This window comes from Muscardinus avellanarius, assembly GCF_963383645.1.
Source record: "Muscardinus avellanarius genome assembly, chromosome: 22".
NCBI lineage: Eukaryota > Metazoa > Chordata > Mammalia > Rodentia > Gliridae > Muscardinus > Muscardinus avellanarius.
Window position 1 is genome coordinate 4,788,148 of NC_137808.1, and position 16,032 is coordinate 4,804,179.

Genomic DNA, 16,032 nt, shown 5'->3' on the forward strand with positions numbered 1-16,032 from the left:
CAGCCTCAGCTACTTTGTGAGGTTCTCAGCTACTTAGTGAGGTTCTCAGCAACTTAGATCCTGTTTCCAAATAAAATATAAAATGGGTCTGGGAGTATAGCCCAGAGGCAGATAGCCCCTGCGTTCCACCCCCAGTACCACTAAAAAAAATTTAAAAAATAAAATAAAATGCTCACCCCTTTGGCCAGCAATCCAAATTCATTTCATAACAACCTAGGGGCCAAGATACATTTATTCCCTTTCTTTCTATTTCTTTTGGCCTATATAGAAAATGATACTTCGCAGAATATGGATTACAGTCTGTAACTTGAACCAATACCGGTTCCAACAGAAATCATACCAATGTTTGGTACTTTACCTGTCAATATCTCAAAGCCAAGGACATAGAGTAAGATGTAGGGGAGCTTCTGTAAGCTTTTATGAAACAGAAAATATGGTAAGAAGAGAGAGATGATTGCCTGAGTCTACTTGTAAGTCGTTACAGCAAATGCAACAGGAAAATGTTTACAGTCAAATGCATTCCCATCATATGGTTCATCTAGGCGCCCTCCTCCAGTTTAACAGCACTGTTGACTTATTTTGTTTTTATGGATGGCTCTGTTACAAAAATGGTATTTGGGCTACATATATGGAATATCAAGACAACTGGTTGAAAAGTAGGTAAATTCATCCAAACTGATTCCAGTAACACCTTTATTAAGCACTGAATGAGAATTCAGGAGCTTGATGTTTACCGAATTTTCTGCTTGGCCTGGGGTTGCGCGATAACCTCTGTGTTTTATTCCTCATGGTTGAAATTCTTATTCAAAAATACATCGTTCAATTCTTTTTCCTTGGAGAACCATACTGGGCATTATTTAATCTGATTTTGCTCTGGTGTGACTTCTGGGAGTGACTTGGGTTCACTTTTTTTTTTTTCTTCTGACAATTGGTGCTAAATGTATGTGTAGGAAGCTAGGAATGGACATCTTCCTGAGATCATCTTGATTTTTTGAAAGTAGATTATTTGTTCCCTTTACCCTTTTCAAAGTGGGTGACTTTGACCTGTGTTCTTTCCCATCTAAAAATGGATGAATCACAGATGGGCCAATTTGAGCTTTCATCTTGCAATCACCCCAAAATGGATAGAAACTACTTCTAAAATTTTAATCTTTAAAAAAAATAAATTCAGCCAACTGTATTTGCCAGCAAGGCAGAGACAGAGCACAACCCTCTCTCTCACTGATGACAATTTTCGAAAGGTTAAATCAGGCAACTGGAAATTTCTCTAGACCTGGGAGCCTGTGGTATACTTCTTCTCCCTTAGAGACCAAAAAATAGCCAGCTAACCAAAGGGTTGTCAGATTACAAATGCTTCAATCCATCATCTCTCTGAATTGGCCTTTAGAAGAAAAGCAACGGATATATTATTCATATGCAGAAATTAAGACAAGCTAAGTGGGAACCTTCAAAACCATTACTGAGTCTTTTCCGTTGAAAAGACTCACCACGGCACCAGAAATAAGCTAGAGTGTGTCAGCCCCAAGGACCTTCTAATTCATTCCCCTTTGCTCCTGTTCTCCACTCTCCTGCCTCGCGGTATCTCCCTTTGCTAAAATGAAGACACGGAGCACGTGCAGTATCTCCTCATCTTCTTCCTCGTCAGCCTGTGCTCTTTCTATAACCTCCATTCTATACTTCACTTCTCACTTTCTTCTCAGTAAACAAAAGCTTGTAACTAACTGACTGTTAGGAAGAGCTAACAACAAAACAACAAAAAAGAATCCTTAGAAGAAAGAGAAACCAGTGATAGCATACAATAATTATCCCAAGCCTGCAAGAAAGGCCAGATCTGGAAACACAGGCATAATGGAAGAGAGGCGAAAGAGAAAGCTATCGCCAGACACCAGCAATCTCACCAACAGCATAGATGAAGTGGGGGTAGAAATGACAGTGCAAATAATACGAGCCAGAAGGCACAGAGGCACAAGGCTGGTCCACCCATGCAGGAGACGTAGCCAGGGGCTCTGGGCCACGTGGGCATCCTAGCTGGGAGGTGACTGACAGGTTGGTACCTATGTCTGTCCCAGGGAACAACTCTGTGGCCAGGTCATGTAGGACTGAGGGACCAGAGGCCACAGGTGTCCAAGTTTAGGAGCACTGCCCAGAGTGCTTCCTATGGGCAAAAATGTCCAATGCGAGATAACACTGGCAGTTTTGGCAGGTGGTTCATTTTCTACAGGATTTGAAGATTGTATGTGTGTGTGTGTGTGTGTGTGTGTGTGTGTGTGTGTGTGTGTGTTTTAATTTGAAACAGGGTTACACTAAGCACCTTCCACTGGCTTGGCACCTGCAGTTTTCTTATCTCAGCTTCCAAACATGCGCCACCAGGCCCAGAGGGGTTTAAAGATCTTGAATCATAGCCAATCACAGTCCTAGAACCTGAACCTGAATATGGCTCATATTATGGAACTGGCATATATCTCTTCACTAATGGCTGTTTAACTTTTCTCCCAATGGGATGGGTAACTGTGCAAGTGATGGCATAAATTTTATGACAGTTAAAAATAAAGGAACTAGCCTGGCATTGCGGTACATGATTGTTATCCCAGGACTTGGGAGGCTGAGATAGGAGGATCCGGGTTCACAGCCAGCCTCAGGTACTTAGTGAGGCCCTCTACAACTTAGTGAGACCCTGTTTTATTTATTTATTGTTTTATTTATTTACTTGTTTTATTGGTGCATTGTAGCCATACATCTTAATGGGATACAAGACTTGTGTAGACCTACATGCACACATCACCCAATTAGCCCTTACCCAATCTCCACCCCATTTCCTCCCCTTCCCTCCGTCCCATGTTTGGCTTAGTGCTTGACATTGATATGTTTGATTAAGTACATCATATGCTTTAGAGAGTTTCCTTCTTCCTCCCTCCCATCCCCTCAGTTAGGTCGCCCTACTTGCTCCTCTGTAGGATCTCCTCCTTCACCTAGTGTCCCTCCTGTTACTCATTTCTTAGTTTTTGCATATTAGGGAAAGCATCTGAGACCCTGTTTTAAAATAAAGACTAGAATATTGGGCTGGGGGTGTAGCTCAGAGGTGGAATGCCCTTGGATTCAATCCCCAGCACCACACACACACAAAAAAAAAAAATTTAAGGAATAGTAACTATTTGGAATCATTTATTACAAAAAGGCAATGATAATCTCTTTAGCAACAGGACAAGTCAGATATGCCAGTATGCCCCTGATATCCAAAATTTCATACATCGATGTCATTAAAAATAAAAATTTTTCCGCAAGGTAAAATATTTCTTTATCCAGATGCTGTCATCTGGAGATAGATGACTACTCTTATTCTCTGAAGTGATATGAAGATCTACTATCTAACTGAACTCCCGAGTTTCCTTTGCAAGAATACGGTCTCTCCTTACATACCCCAGCACAGTCCTAAAACGTTCTTCCCCAAAGGCCTAAAGGATTTCATTGAAGATCGAGTCTAGCACTTAGACTACTCCAGGCCAGAACAGCAAAATTGGCAATTTCAAGTCTCACAACAATTTCATGTTGAGATGACATCCTATAAGAACAGTTCATCCTGTGAAACAGGGGCCACCAGCTGATTTTAGATAGGATTTGAGGGTCCGAATTGCATTGTCTAACCTAAATGGCTTGCTTCTGATGCTGATAATTGGAAAGGCAGAGTTACAAAGGAGATGGAAGCTTCTTATGAGGGTGCTCAAAACAGCATCTTATTAACCGGGTAGCACTGTGCTAAAGATCCCCCCGACAGCCCTACTATCAATGCATGCTTTTGCAGACATTTTAAATGCAAAGAAACAGAGGCCTTGAGATATCTTAAAAGATCATACATCACAGCTCTTAACCATACTTTCTAAGGCCTCTTATTCCACTGACCAAGGCAATATCGTCATCTCCTTGGGAAAAGAATAAAGAACAAAGGTTGGACACTCTTCGACTTCTTGTTTTCCCTGTCATAGTCTTCTCTGAATTTAAGGAGTGGCCTGGGATTGCATTATTTACGTCAGATCTCTGCTCCAAGCCTAAACAGTACATTTCTGTTTAAAAGGAGCTTTTTCCTAGCCAGGCATGCCCGTAATCCCAGTACTTGGGAGGCTGAGACGGGAAGATCACAGGTTTGAGACTAGTTTCAGAAACTCAACACAGCCCTCAGCAACTTAGTGAGAACCCTGTTTAAGAAAAAATACAGCTGGGGATGTTGCTCAGAGGCACATGTCCCTGTGCTCCATTCACTGAACCACCAAAATGGGGTATGTCTTTTCTGCCCTGGCTCCCTTAAAGAGAATCAAGGAGATAGTGGACAGAGGGGAGGAAGCCACTGGGCTTTGCTGTTAGTGGTATTGGTGTGCAGAGGGAAGCATCTCAGCCTCTTGAAATTTAGATACCCCAACTTCCTGAGCACTCCCCCAAGACATTCAGAGGAAATGGAGAGATGAAATTTCAGACCAAAAAAAAAAAAAAATCAAATGTGGAAGAACTAATAGATATAGAAATAAATGACCCATAGAGACATTGCTTGTGACCTCTTGGAATTTCTAATTGAGGCCTGCTTGGCACAGAGCAGAGTGCCAAAACCTGTTAGATGAGAATTATTTCTTACTCTTCCACTCTAGTTTTGGAAAAGGGGAGAATATCTGAAATGACATTGGATATGTTTGTTAATCTCACTAAACCTCAGATCTCCTTCTATATAATAGATATAATATCGGTGCCAAATTCATGGGGCCTGCTGGAAAGATTAAAAGGGTTAGTGAATACAAAGGGCTTTGCACAGTTTCACATCTTTAAATGCTCAACGCGTGCTAGATGCAAAGCACAAGTGTTTGCACTGTTGGGAACCTTGCCCAGAATCGATGCTTAACTTCTTAATAGAATCAATACTTCCCTCCTTAACTTCTAGGAAACGAGACCTATCGTTACGGTGTGGTCTAGAGTGTCTCCCTCCAAGCCTCACATTGCAAGCAGGGCCCCCAGTGTAGCAAAGTTCAGAGGCAAAGAGCAGACCAGGAGGGTCCTGATCTCATCAGCAGATTAAACCAGGTCAACATGAGTGGATCAAACCATTCCAATGAACCCATCAAGTGGATTAATCCATCGATAGCTGAGCCACTGAGACCCAGCTGGAGGAAGAAGGTCACTGGGGACATGCCCTGGAAGGTTTATTTCGTCCCTGGTCCCTTCCTCTCTGTTTCTTTCTGGCTATGACATGAGCAATCTTGTGTCACTCTCCCACCATGGTGTTTCTGGCTTGGAGCCAGCCTACCATGGATGGAATCCTCTAAAACCATGAGCCCAAACCAAACTTTCCTCTCCCTAAGTTCTTGTCAGGCATTTTGGTGACAGTGATAAAAATCTGACTAATAGAACTATCAAGAAAAGAGTTTTGGGGGTGGGGCACATTATTGTTTGCCTCTATAAAGATTTGTCCCATAAATGGAATTAGTTAGACTCCCCATGGGAATGCAACAGGGTATTTGGAGTATCGGATTCATAGCTTACTTGGAAATATATACCCAATATCCAAGTCTCTTTTGTATCCATCCTGGGTAATAGAAAGCCATGCTCATACACACACACCTGCCCTATCCAGGCATGGACAGCTTTGATAACTTAGTTACGGTCTCAGTCTTCATTCTGCTTTATGAATGAACACACAGATCGATGCTTCACTACAAATTGAGTAGTGGGTAAAAATGGAATAACTCAGTTTGGCTAATCTGCCATTCTTACGTGCTAATCAGTAGATATCTAATTTATTAAACCACAAGGGATACGAGCATTACATAAATAAATGCACACTTATAATCTCCAGAAAATTGATTTCTGAAAGAGCATAACAGCGCTACAACGAGGCTCCTCAGAATCGATAATTAACAGTTCTCCCACTGCATATAGGTGTCACAAGGTGACAGAAACTGTATGTGAGAGGGGCAACAACCATCGATTTTTTGTACGAGACTTCTGAATGGGAGAACCCGTCAGTTGTGCCTTAACACCAGCCGTCAAATCTCTGCTTCACCCTTACGATCCAGTTGACTGGTGCAACCTCTGAAAGCACAAGATGTCACTTTGGTACTTCTGCAGAGGGAGTGGGTACGAGGGGGACATGCCGGTGGTGATCTGACATCCAGAACATACTAGGTATTCTGACAACCCCTTAAACCTCCTTGAGGACAGCTTCTGATGTCCCGGCCACGTCTAAACCACACAAAGAATTTTGTTTATAGACAGGCTGACCAAATGTAGAAGGACCCTTTCTGTCCAGGAGGGGAAAATACACAAAATAGGATTGCAATGTGCCATGTGTATTTTAGTATCCAAAGGCAGTCAGAGAGAAGATTAACCAGAGCCAAAATTACAGCATCAATTTGTATCAAAATCTGTTCTAACTCCTCTCCATCCTGTTGACAACCTTGGAGGTTGGTATTTTAATTTTGCTCGTTGTCTAGATAAGAAAATTGAGGTTTGAAGAGACAGGGTGATGTGTCTAAGACCAGGTGGCTGAGGGGGAGATATCTTTTTTTTTAATTATTTTGTGTGTGTGTGGTACTGGGGTTCCTGGAAGCCCTTCTTCCTCCGGGCTACACTCCCAGACCTATTTTTACATTTTTATTTGGAAACAGGGTCTCCTAAGCCAGCACGCGCGGCTGGCTTCGAACCTGCGCGATCCTCCTGTCTCTGCCTCCCAAGCGCGGGGATTACAAGCGTGCGCCACCACGCCCGGCCAAGGGGGAGATATCTTTGTATTTCTGTTTCCTTTTCCCATAGCTCTGCCGCTCTACCTAGGAGATACTTGATGACCATTCTCAAGTGAGGAGCAGTGGGCGTCTCCGCCAACCCAGAAGAATGATGACAAGTCCTTCACGTCTCTTCCTGGAGATACACAAAAGAGACTGACTTGACGTCATTGCTTCTTGGTAACAGAAATGCTAAGATTAAGATGGGATGCTCTCTTCAAAAACTTGTCACGCTTTTACTTTAGCTACAGAAGGTCCCAATTTTTTTTATTACCATGAAATTTTTCACAATGTTTGGAAAGGTAGAAGAAGTAGTAATATAATCCACCAGAAAGACTTTAACAGTTTTTTTTTTATATTTTGCCCTATGTACTTATATCTATATATTTTTATCTGGAGCCATTTTAATATTAACTACAAGCTAATCTTAGAGTGGCACACCTGTAATTCCAGTACTTAGGAGGCTGAGAGAGGAGGATCACAGGTTCAAGGCCAACCTCAGCAATAGTGAGACCCCTCAGCTACTTAGTAAGACTTTTTTTCTTTTTTAATGGTACTGGGGGTGGAACCCAGGGGCTCTTCTACCTCCGGGCTATACTCCTAGACCTATTTTATACTTTATGTGGAAACAGGGTCTCACTAAGTTGCTGAGAGCCTCACTTGAGGCTGCTTTCGAACCTGTGTGATGACTCGGCTTTAAAACTTAAAAAGATTCAGCCATGGTGGCACACACCTAGAATCTCAGTACTTGGGAGGCTGAGATAAGAAGATCGTGAATTGGAAGCCAGACTCGGCAACTTAGTGAAGCTGTCACCTACTTGCCAAGAGCCTGTTTCAATGAATAAATAAATAGATAAATAAATAAATAAATATAGTGTTGGGGGCTTCTTGTAGATAGAATGACCCTGAGTTCAATTCCCAGCACCACAAAAAAGAAAGAAATCAACTAAGGTGGGGGAGGGAAGAGAAGACAGATGCATTCTATCTCTGCGATATAACCCTACCCCTTTTTATTTTGAGATGAGGTCTTAGGAAGTCTCTGAGGGTCTCACGAAGCCGCTGAGTCTGCCCTCAAACCCGTGATCCTTCTGTTGCAGCCTCCCAAGTACTGGGATTCCAGGCGAGCACCACCGCCACACTCGGCTGGCTGTGCTATCTTCTGTTGGTGATTTTGCTGTTTCAAATGGCCCCCAAGGGTGGTGCTGAAGTGCTGCCTTCGGTCCCTTAGCCGAGTCTGATGTGCTTTGTGGACAAAACGCATGGGGGAGCGAAGCCCCAAACCATAGCAAGCACAAAGTAGGCGGTCAATAAATGTGTGTTGGATCGGAGGGAGCCAGAAGTTGGTCCAGGGAGAGACTGTCTTTCTCTGCCTTTGTATCTCCAACTTACAGCCAATTTACAAGCGCCCTGTGAGCTCATAATCAAGCTTGACGGACATGTACAGAAATGAATGGATGGATGGACTGTGAACAACCTGTCCCCAAACAGCAAGGCCTTGAATTCAGCGGGACCTTTGCCTCTAGCTACGCTAAACCCCACTCTGCGGCCTTTCTCACTCTTGCCTTTTTTGTAAGATTGGCCTTAAGACAGACTTGGTGCGCAGCCTCGATCCTGGACGCGTTCGCTACTGCACTGCAACCCTAATACGTTCCAGAAGGCGCGCTTCTGTAATACGCCGAAATTGCAAAAGACACACGTGCTTTGCAGTACGCAGGCAAAGTGCGTAATAAGGAAAAGTGGTTTCTCTGATACAGTAATTTACTGGATCTCTTTCTTCAGAGGAGACACATATACAACAGCAGTCAAATTACCCAGATTTTAACTCAGCCAAGCTTGAAGCGATTTCAAGACAGAGAGGCCTGTCTATTTCTTCCAAATGCATCTTCTAAGAACCACGTAAACCTCAGCTTGACGCTTCACATCTTAAAGGACAAATTAGATTTTTCTTTTTCTTTTTTTTTTTTTTTTTTTTTACAGAAACACTAGAATGTTCATTCACTCTTCTGATGGTGGAATTGAAAATTGATTTCTCAATTTTCACCAAGCTGTTTCGCTCCTGCTTAGAGGATGAAAGGGGGAACTAAGAATGTTGTTGTTTCAAAATGACAAATAAAAGGCCGGGCGCGGTGGCGCACGCTTGTCATCTCATCCCCGCGCTTGAGGGGCGGAGACAGGAGGATCGCGCTGGTTCGAAGCCAGCCGCGCTGGCTTAGGAGACCCTGTTTCCAAATAAAAATATAAAAATAGGTCTGGGAGTGTAGCCCGGAGGTAGAAGGGCTTTCAGGAACCCCAGTACCACCCAAAAAAAAAAAAAAAAGACAAATAAATTCTGAGGAGTTACAGTCATGGTTCACTTTGGTTTTTTTTGTTTGTTTGTTTGTTTTGTCTTTTACCTTTTACTATTTATTTATTTATTTATTTAAATTTTTTATTGGTGCATTATATTCATACATCAGTGGACATACATGTACACATCACTGATTTAACCTCTACCCAGTTCCCGCCCCATTTCCTCCCCATCCCTCCCTCCCTTGCTTGGCTTAGTGGTTGACTTCGATATGTTTAAGTACATTGTGTGTTTTAGAGATTTTCCTCCTCCCCCCTCCTTTCTCCTCCTTTAGGTTGTCTTGTTTACTCCTCTATAGGATTTCCTTTTTCATCTAGAGTTCCTCCTCTGACCCGTTTCTCCTTAGCTCTCACATATTAGGGAAAGCATCTGATTTCTTACTTTTTGTGACTGACTAATCTCACTTAGCGTAATGTCCTCCAGTTCCATCCATTTCCCTGAAAATGATGTAATTGAGGTTTTTTTTTTTTTTAATGGCTGAGTAAAATTCCATTGTGTACATTGAGTTTTAACCCAAAGAATAGTAGCTGAAAAAATACTGTTCTCATGGTACCTACTGCACAATGTATATGTAGACTGTACATTTTACGGTATGTTTGCTGACAATACTGTAGCGCAGGGCACTGTTTTGGATGCAATTAAGATTGGAGCCGTGTTTTTGACAATTAGAGATTGTATTTGGCAGAATGTAATGGAATTCACTGATGTTTTGCATGAATTATCTTCCTGGGTCCTCTGACTGCTTGGAGAGAGAGAGGTAGTATTCATGATCCCCATCTTGCACCAGAATGATTGGAGCCTCTGAGAAACCAGCATTCCAACCGAGGTCACCTGATGCTCCAGTCTGACCCTTTTCTTTGTGCTGGGGCAGGAAGACCTGGCCACAGCTTGGCTCACCAGGCCTCATTCTGACTTGGCCCCTTGGCTGACTGGTTTAGCACTGTGCCACTATGCCAGACTTCTCGGGGCCTTTGTAATAACGGGGAGAGCCATTTTTACCCTGTGGACTGTTGATCTGGAAGCACTCATATTATCCCAGTTTCTCATGGGAGAACATAATGCATAAATGTATTTTAAATTACAGATTTCTATGCAAATGATAAGCCTTGGTATTTCCTTTATTTGGGGTAGAATTGCTTAGAAACCTCGCAGCGAAATTATAACAAAGTTTATGTAGTTCCTAGAATGGCAATTTATGTAGTTTTCATAGAAATGTCCAGTGTATTATAATGTTTATTTTTAAACCACTCTGGCCTTAAGAATAAATAAAATAAGTGGCTGTGGTGCCCGATAATTTCATTTATTTGAATAGCAATGCAGTTTATGGTCTAGGAAAGAAAATTGCTGAGCTCAAGATAGTTTTTCCAATGAAACACTTGCTAAGGAAATATACTTTTTTATTTTCAAATAGATAACTTTTTTTGGCCCATAATGTTACAGATTGTAAGAAAGAAGAATGGTAGATGGCATTTCCTTACTGATTTTATTTTTCCTTTTTGTGGTACTGGGGATTGAATCCAGAGGCATTTTACTGCAGATCCCAGCCTATTTTTTTTTTAACTTTTTTATTATTTATTATTATTTTTTGTGGTACTGGGGATGGAACCCTTCTACCTCCGGGATACACTCCCAGGCCTATTTTTATATTTTTTATTTGGAAACAGGGTCTCCTAAGCCAGCGAGGCTGGCTTCGAACCTGCACGTTTCTCCTGTCTTCGCCTCCCAAGCGTGGGGATTAAAAGCGTGCGCCACCACACTGGCTTTTTTTTTTTTTTCTTTTCTAAACATGATCTCACTGAGTGGCAGAGGATCCTGTGATCCTCCTGTCTCAACCTCCCAAGTCCTGGGATTATAGGTATATACCACCACACCTGACCTTATTGAATTTTAAAAGCTACCGATGTCAGTAAATCTCAAACTGAATTTTTAAATCTACTGATGTTAGTAGTTCTCAAACTAGGTATCTTGAAGAGTCATGTTTACAATGAGGTGGTCTCAGGACACTGGGTTTTATAATTCACTAATACATACCTGCTACATAAAGGTCAGCCATTCTAATTCATTCTTAATGTGCTTCTTGTCAAACCCAAAACTCACCTTGATATTAACTTCAGCAAGTTCATTGTTTACTCTTGAATTTTTTCAGAGCCCTTTGGTCTCAAAAATTTGTATTTCTCAAAGTAAGTTCTGTGGAATGCTTGTAACCCCATTAAAGGAAGTGTAAAAATGAGGGAATAGCAAAGAAAAAAATTAATATTTCACTGAGGATCCACTGATTAAATAAAATCATGGCTCTTTCCCAAATCCTACACTAAATACCTTCATTTGTAGGCCAGGCGTGGGGACGCACACTTGTAATCCCAGTACTTGGGAGGCTGAGACAGGAGGGTCGCACAGGTTCAAAGCCAGCCTGAGCTACTTAGAGAGGCTCTCAGCAACTTAATGAGACTCTGTTTCCAAACAAAATACAAAATAGGTCTGGGAGTATAGCCCGGAGGTAGAAAAGCCCCTGGGTTCCACCCCCAGTACAACAACAACAAAAAATAAATTTTAAAAATTCTTTATTTGTAATTAATAAGGAATATGAGCATTAATTAGCAAGATACCATGTGCTCAGAGTCCTTTTAAAAATGTGTATATATAGATATTTATATTAGAAGTATTCATATGAATTGACTCACACATCCATAAAAGAGTAACAGAAAAATATGTCACACCACTGAATAACACATGTTTATATATTGGCTTTTCTTTTGCTTCAAGTGAACCATTCCTTAAGACCACAGACAGGAAATAAAGCCAGTTAAAATGCACCCCCTTCCCTATCTCTGCCTTCGGTCTTTCCCCATCCCCACCTGCCAGAGCTCCTGTCCTGAAGTTGGAATATGCCCCACTGTCCCAACATGGCTAGTTGCCCATAAACCAAAGATGGGATTACTTTATGTCCCTTAAACTTCACAAGATGGAGTTATTCTATACATCTTCATTTGCGACCTCTTTTTCACATAGCGCCATGTTTTGAAGACCGACTTGTATTGATTTGATAAGTCAGCATCTGTAGATGGTTTTCTCGTACGAACACAGCAGAATGCTCATAACACTTCCTGATGCTGATGAGCTCTTCTTTGGAAAGTTTTCAGTAACAAATAACTCCTGGAGTCGATGACATCTGACATCGATGCAGTTAACAAAGTTGAGTGAAAAGGGAATAAATGATGAGAATGTATTTGCTCTGTATGTAGTTTAAAAAAGCAACCCGGGCCCTGTGTAAGAAATCAAGGAACAGTAAGAAAATATCTGTACGCCCCATCCACGAGACAGAATTACTGTGGATGTTACCTCAGCAGGTGGATATTTCACTTTCAGAATTGCTGCTACAGACTTCTGTAGTTGAATGTGGAAGTTCATTTTTCGTTTAGCCTTCCAACAAATATTGACTGAGCTCTATCATATGTTGGCTGTCAGCCAGATATTAATAATACTTCATTTTTTGTTGTTGTTGTTGGGTGGTGTTGGAGATTGAACCCAGGGAGAGGCATTCTACCTCCGAGCTATACCTCCAGCCCTGGTTTATATTCTTTAATTTGAAACAGGGTCTCACTGAGGTGCAAAGGGCTTCACTAATTAGCTGAGGCTGGCTGCGAACCACGATCCTCCTGTCCCAGCCTCCCAAGTACTGGGATTATAAACGTGTGCCACCATGCCCAACCCTATTTTTTATTATTTCTTTTGAAACAGGATCTCACTAAACTGCAGAGGGCCTCCCTAAGTAGCTGAGGCTGGCCTCAAACCTGTTATCCTCCTCTCAGCCACATTTAACACAACTGATTTCTGATGTGTCTGCAACAGGAGAACTCTGTCAGAGTGGTGGAGACAGTTTTCTAGGGCTCAGGAGGTGATGGATACAGGTTTGTGCTCAGTATTTCCTGAGCATGTGACTCTAGAGGTCCTTTGAAGCCACTGTTCTACTTGGGGTCTTCATAGGGTTTGGCACCTTCCTCCAGCCCCTCTCAGAATCCTCCCAGATGCTGCTGTATACAAAGGGAACCATGGGGAAGATAGAGACCAAGAAAAGTGGCGATTACGAGTCCCGCTAACAATCGATCTCTATTACCACAAAATCAGCACTTTTCATAGCCAGAAAATACCATCAGCAGAGAAATAAAAACTGTAAATACAAGGGACAGAGAAAAAGAAGGCTAGAAGAACAACCAGACACCAGAAAAGAACCCAGCTCGCATTCCAGTGGCCAAGCCATGCCGGCGCCATCTTCCCTTGCAGCACCAGACACCAGAGAGGAGAGAGACTCAAAACGGAGCTCAAAACTAGAGAGGAGAAACGCCGGACTCATGGCTGAGGGCACAACAGCAGCACCATACTGCCAGTGGCGGCAGAGAATTCACAAGACAGCTCCAGATCAGTGCACTCAACAACCCACCAGGCTCCAGAGAGGAGGGGTGGGCAGGGAGCTGAGGTCAGCAGCTGCGGAACAACCGGGTGTAATTCAGCAGTTTTTTTCAGAGTCATCGACCAATGGAGCAGAATAGAAGACCCAGAAACAAGTCCACACACTTTCAGCCAATTGATTTTTGACAAAAAGGCCAAAAACATACACTGGAAAAAAGATAGCCTCTTCAACAAATGGTGTTGGCAAAACTGGTTAACCATATGCAGAAAAATGGAAATTTTTCCCACTTTCTCACCCTTTACAAGAGTCAATTCAAGATGGATCAAAGACTTGGAAATCAAACCAGAGACCTTGAAGCTCCTTGAAGAGGGCATAGGTCCAACACTGCACCACATAGGCACAGATAAACATTTCCTCAACAAGACCCCAAAGGCACAACAAACTAAAAGGCGAATCAATACATGGGATTGCATGAAACTGAAGAGCTTCTGTTCAGCAAAGGAAACTGTCAAGAACCTCAATCGAGAGTCAACAGAATGGGAGAAGATTTTTGCCACCTACACCACCGATAGAGGACTAATATCTAGAATATACAGAGAACTCAAGAAACTCAACACTAAGAAAACAAAGCATCCAATAACAAAATGGGCAAATGAACTAAATAGACACTTCACAAAAGAAGAAATTCAAATGGCCAATAAATGCATGAAAAAATGCTCAACATCACTGGCAATCAGAGAGATGCAAATCAAAACTACCCTGAGATTTCACCTAACTCCAACTAGAATGGCCATCATTCAAAACACAAACAACAACAGATGCTGGCGAGGAGGTGGAGAAGTGGGAACTCTAAGACATTGTTGGTGGGATTGCAAATTAGTGCAAACACTTTGGAAAACAGTATGGAGGATCCTCAGAAGAATGGGAACAAACCTACCATATGATCCAGCAATACCACTGTTGGGTATCTACCAAACCAATGCATGTGTATCTATGTTCATAGCTGCACAATTCACCAGAGCCAAACTATGGAACCAGCCAAGATGTCCATCAACAGATGAATGAATTACAAAACTGTGGGATATGTACACAATGGAATTTTACTCAGCCATTAAAAAAAACAAACCTCTCAATTACATCATTTTCAGGGAAATGGATGGAACTGGACATTATGCTAAGTGAGATTAGTCAGTCACAAAAATAAGAAATCAGATGCTTTCCCTAATATGTGAGAGCTAGGGAGAAATGGGTCATAGGAGGAACTCTAGATGAAAAAGGAAATCCTATAGAGGAGCAAACAAGACAACCTAAAGGAGGAGAAAGGAGGGGGGAAGAGGAAAATCTCTAAAACACACAATGTACTTAACATATTGAAGTCAACCACTAAGCCAAGCAAGGGAAGGAGCGATGGGGAAGGAATGGGGTAGGAATTGGGTGGGGGTTAAATAAGTGATGTGTATATGTATTTACACACAAGCTTTTACCCCAATATGATGTATGAATATAATGCACCAATAAAAAATTAAAAATAAAGAAACATCACCCTTGAGTTTTTCCTCCCCTACCCAAACCAAGCACACTGTGGGTTAAAACGAATGCTAGGAAAACAGTGGGCACCTGCTTTCGGGAATTTGGACTTGAGCAAGGTTGAGACCCATTGTTTATCCACTGAAGGTATAGTATGGCTAGCCTCTTATGGGAATTTTTCAGAAAATTCCCATTGGATTTCCATAGAATCCAATTTTCCCTTTTAGTTAAAAAGTGCAATATGATACAACGGAGAAGTGAGCCTTCCAGTTGGAAGCCCTCAGAGGGAAAAATTAAATTTTGTATCCGGAAAATAAAGGTATTTTCCCAGTATTTTGAAAAATGTATATGTGCTTCTATGCATTGATAACATATGAGAAACATTACTAAAAGCGTCAGATACAGTCTCTGTCTCAGAACATTAGTGCTAGGAGCGTCTAGTCACCTCTAAATCAACACAGGAGTTCTAGAAAAATGATTGTTCCTTCTCAGTGCTGAATAAACAGCTCTATTTGGAACCCAAGAGGAGCACGCAAAACCAGCCACCCGTAAATGATACATGACAGCTACTCTGAGTCCAGCAGAAGTTGATACAAAACTACTAAGGTTTAATAAATAAAGAGGATTTCCTCTTATAGATATTGCATTGCTTGGTACTGAGGACCACAGGCTAAAGCAGAGTCAGAGCTGGGGATACTGGTGTCTGCTGCACACAAAGGGAAGGGCTGCAGACTGATAAATAGCTGCTCATTGGCTTTTCACTGGTGTTTGACTGTGTTTGCTACAAGGGAAGCAATATTTGAATGAATGAATGAATGAATGAATGAATGAATGAATGAATATGGGAAGGAGAGCTCTAGGGTCACTGTGCCGAAATGAACAATAAATTGCTCGATATATAAAGAAAAGTAGACTGTGTGTATCAAGATGCCTGGCAGATCTAAGTTGGCTTCTAACCTCAATGGGAGTAGCTGGGCAAACTTTGATTTACA

The 16,032-nt window shown here is 41.9% G+C and overlaps 1 protein-coding gene across 1 annotated transcript in view; it reads left to right on the top strand.

Annotated features, from left to right (window-relative positions):
- The window catches only part of GRM7 (glutamate metabotropic receptor 7), a gene marked incomplete at both ends in the record, with an annotated part of 645,729 nt that overhangs the window by 629,136 nt on the left and 561 nt on the right, over positions 1 to 16,032 (top strand). The gene's annotated exons all lie outside the window — the stretch shown is intronic.